The 4597-nt window shown below is 39.5% G+C and overlaps 1 long non-coding RNA gene across 2 annotated transcripts in view; it reads left to right on the plus strand.

Annotated features, from left to right (window-relative positions):
* Positions 1 to 2087, plus strand: part of LOC146466166 (uncharacterized) — a 4726-nt gene extending 2639 nt beyond the window's left edge. For both annotated transcript variants that reach the window (XR_014868119.1, XR_014868118.1), the window contains one exon: positions 921 to 2087. This is a non-coding gene — a long non-coding RNA (uncharacterized LOC146466166). The remainder of the gene's footprint in view (positions 1 to 920) is intronic.
* Positions 2088 to 4597: the final 2510 nt, after the last annotated feature.

Here is a 4597-nt window from a genome sequence, read left to right on the forward strand (position 1 = left end):
AACTTTAAGAGATAAAAATGTTGCCTTTAGGGTTTTATCCCTTGAATATTCCAATATTCCAATTCGATCTGGAATCCGAGGGCCACAGGTTTGTGAGTCGTCAGACTGTTAAGTGTCACCCTCGTTAAACAAAGTAGATTGATTTATTTGATTTTTAATATGACAATGGGATGTCATGTCACATGAATGAAACTTTCTGGCCACTTTGATGTGTTGTGTTACTCACCATATCCCCTTCCCCCCCCCCCCCCCCCGGCACATAAATAAACGGCACTAGTGAATGTTTGAAGAAACTTACCAAAATACTTGAGGATTGAAGTAGGGTAGGTTGGGGTTATCCTTGTGATGAAACTGGTGTCCAATCTAGTGTAACAGTAATGCTTCTTATCTGGTATAAACCGCTGACCGGTTAGCTGACGTCTCTCAGTTGGGAGACCACCGGACTACCGACCAACACTCAGGGTTTTTAAATAACTGAGGAGAAAGTGCTGCCTTAGTAATGACATCTGCAAACGGTTAGACTTTCTAGCCTTCTTGGATAAGGAGAATAAACCGTAGGTCCCTTCTCACAACACTTGATTCTAATAATCGGTGGGACGTTAAAGAACCCACACACTATTCGAAAAGAGTAGGGGGTGTAGTCCCCGGTGTGGTCTATCTCTATCTCTGATTTAATCTGTCTTTCACATTCCGATGTGGGTCGGGTGGGTGGGTGAGATCAAAATATGGACTGATCGCGGCTGTCAGTTGTGCCTTTGCATGCTGGCGTCCGATCTCACCCTACAGAAGAATTGTAAACCACTATGTGATATGTGCGGTATATAAATCCATTATCATTAGAGACGATCACCGGTCTGATGGGTTAACTTACTCAGTGGCCGAAGTAACCTTAATCCTTTGCTCTTGTTTTCTTTTGTCAGGCAAACCATTGTTATCGGGAAAGTGTTAAAACTTATCAACTAAAACGAATGAACGGCAGCCTTAAGACATTTCTTGAAACAGCGTTGGCTGGCTCAAACAAGTTTATACGCCGAACCACATGCAGCTCAAGAATCTTTGTGTCTATACGAGTAGTTAAAAATCAGCTGGAATCAGATACGGACTGATATCAGCACGGATCTCAGAGCTGACATCGTGTCATATTCTCCTCAGTTGACACGATGCGAATAAATAAATAAATGTACGTCGTATTAAATATTGTTGTTTGCATAGCTACTTTCTAACAATTTTTCAAGTTACACTGCGTGTTTAGCGGCGGGCAAGGTGAAAGCACAAGGCTTGGCAGGGATAAAAACTGGAACATTTTTCTTTTCAATCGAACCTGCAAAGAACGGTTACTCACAGAAATAATTTACAGGCTGCAGTAAAGAGATGGCCGTAACAAGTTTTGCAAGACAATTATTAGACTGAGTAGATCGGCGGTTTCAACAGGAAAGTTTTGTTAAACTATATTTATATTTTCTACAAAGGAGTTGAACTGACAAAATGTTCTTTAGTCGTTTTCTGTTGGAATTTATTGTGAGCGTGGTTGAATCCGTGAGGAAAAGGTTAAAATCGAGAAACGCCTTAGTAAAGTACCACTGTTTAGCCTGGTCATGCTTCAGGATTTCATCCACAGACTCAAAAGTCGAAAGATTTACTGTAGATTTCTAGAGTCCTGCAGTGAGACGTCACGAATGTAAGCCAAAATTGAAGGATTTATACTAATCTCTCACCGCCAAATTGCAATAAGATGCTGATTTTTGGCAAGGAGGCATTTTTCATCATGCTCTTTCACAAAGTCTTAGCAAGTCCCATAATTCCTTGTGCTTTCCCTTGTGACGTCATTATTGGAGTACTGTTGTAATAGGAAGGAATGGTAACTATGATGAGTAATTAAAAAGTAGCTATCAAATTCCTGAGTAAATTTTATTGCTTTAATAAATAGATTACCGGCATTCACAGCTTAACAATATTTTATGCGTGCCAGAAGCTTAGTTTTTGTTATCACATGGTTTGTAAAATGGTTGTAATAAATAAGGTAGCTTTGTTGTATATTTCTAACATGTTTTATTTTTCTCGCAAATAAAGATTGTTGAAACCACTTGTGTCCGAGAGAATGAATCTCTAGATTTTCCCTTTTCCCAGCAACCACCACAAGCAGCGAAGAACAGAACTTCCTAAAGAGTGCTGGACCGAAACTTTATCCGTACTAAACGCGGATTATTCCCTACATTACCCTCTGCACCAAATTCAGGCCAGAACGCCAGCTAACTCATATACGCACATCGCGTATCTTCATTTTCTAATCGATCGATACTCGAACGCGCGGCTTGTTCGTGGGGGGAGTGGGGAGTGGAAATGAATGTTTGGTTTTATCAACAAAGCACGACCACCCGCTAGCCAAAAATTCAGAGGACTCTGGGTACGAGATTGCCAACAGAGCGGATAAGGTCATTTGGCCACCGTAGAGAGATTTGACAGCTGACGTTTTGAGCGAATCCAAAGCTCTGATGAAGTGCTAACTTTCGAAACATCAGCACTCGAATCTCTCTGTTAATAAAACCAAACATTCGTTTGTAGTAACTTGTGGTACGATATTGATCAAGAAGTAGTTTTACACAAACCGCCGACTATTGCCTTAGGCTTGTAAACCTGAAGAAAGTTGCAATGCCCAACGATGCGAATTGGTCTTGTCAACTAAACCTATAACCCATCTCTCATTTTTTAATTCTTTCATCCGCAGTTCAAATATTAATTTCATATATTTCGCTTACATCTCTTCACCCTTGTGGGTGAAAATGAGCAGCTCGGCTGGCAATTATAATGTCTACACTCTGCAAGACCACAGCGACAAACCGATGAGTGGTGCCGGATCTCTTGTAGACCTGAATCAACAAATTATTTCAGTCAAATGCAAAATACAGCCGGCAGACTGATCCTAACGGCGGAGGTGGCGAAAAATAAACAAAATGGCTGGAACAACTAAATTATATTAACAAATTGCTCCAGGATTAGTTTACTGTCTATATTCAAGAGAAAATAACGGGACAGAAAGGGAAACTAGGTGCGTTGGCTGGGATATAGTGAATTTCACTAAACCTATTTTTAGACATCGTCTAAATGGAGGTCGGTTTCCCGAGACGTCCGCAAACGGTCAGTATGACATCATGGAAAGTCATCGGAGCGTGCCAACGTCGCATTGTGTAATAGCGGCTATTGAGTATTCAGTAAAGCTTTCCAAAGCGGCATTTACAGGCGTCTAGATACGTTTGCGGACGTCTCGGGAAACAGACTTCCGTTTTCACGACGCCTAAAAATAACAAGTGAAATTCACATATCTTAAGGGCTATACTGGGAATCTCCCTCTCTGTCCCCTTATTTTCTCTTGCTATATTTTTTATTGGTATGTACGGCGCCAAAGGGTGTGGTTTTTAATACATTTTGGTTTGAACGGGTATGGATTTTACAGAAATCAAGGTTTGAAAAAGGCTACCGGAAAGTTACTTAGTTTGGTCTGAAATAAGGTCAGAGTTTGGAAAACCGAGCCGCACAGCCCCACCAAAAATTCACCCCACCCCCTACCCGGTACGGATCACTATCTGTAACGTAAATAATGCATTCTAAAATACAGACTTCAAAGGGAAACATCAAGGTTTTATAGCAGTGAGTTTTACGGTAATGTGACCTGACATATAGGGACGTAACCTTCACTTAGGAACAACAGAATCTACCACACCGAAAAAGATGACAACTGGTACAGTTACCCATAATCCTTAGCATTCGAAATTCCTAAAAACGCTAGTAAAAATGCACAGAAAAGTTCTAAACTTAGCATACACAATGTTGTTAGTACAGAAACGAATTTCACAAACAAATATGGCTTTCTATGTGCTTATTGGCTGTATTAGGTTCGCAAGGTATTGTGGTAAAATATACAGCCGCCATCTTTTTCCATGCGGTGGATTGGTGCGAATTTTATGGAAACGTCTCCAAGCAGATTTGAAAAATATATTATGAAAAACGGTGTACGCTGTCATTACTCAATTCATGTTATTATTTCAAGAATACACCCCAGAGAAACACAGTACAGTGTTATCCACAAGTTTAGAGAACTTTAACTCCGATTTCATTTTAATAGAATTGACAAATAAATTTATAAACAATTTGGGAAAAGCTGGTACAAAAAAACGACAAGACGTTTAGACTAAAAAGGGATTTTACAAGAATGCAAAAGGGACATGTAAAGGTACAATGCTAAAATGAAAAAATCCAAGATGGCGGCTTCTAAAGGGCTGGTCATCATCTTGGATTTCAACACCCCAAGGAATCTGAACAGAATTCAAAATATACTGCCGAGTGTTCTTGAACAAGAAGTTTCCTTTATTGATATACACAAGATTATCTCTAAAGGTAAATCCTCCGTAGCAAAAGTGTCATCTAACAATTCTTCATAATTTCTCATTCTAACCAACCTTGCCGTAAACCTTGTATACAAGTGTAAATCTCTCTTTCTGTTTTTCTTTCTCTCCTTTCTATTCTATCTTTTTTTTTTCTTTTTACTACTTTTGATATATAAAATAAATAATTTGTAATTAAAATTAAATAGACGGGCCTG

Source organism: Pavona decussata, unplaced genomic scaffold (assembly GCF_977016875.1).
Source record: "Pavona decussata unplaced genomic scaffold, jaPavDecu1.1 SCAFFOLD_153, whole genome shotgun sequence".
NCBI lineage: Eukaryota > Metazoa > Cnidaria > Anthozoa > Scleractinia > Agariciidae > Pavona > Pavona decussata.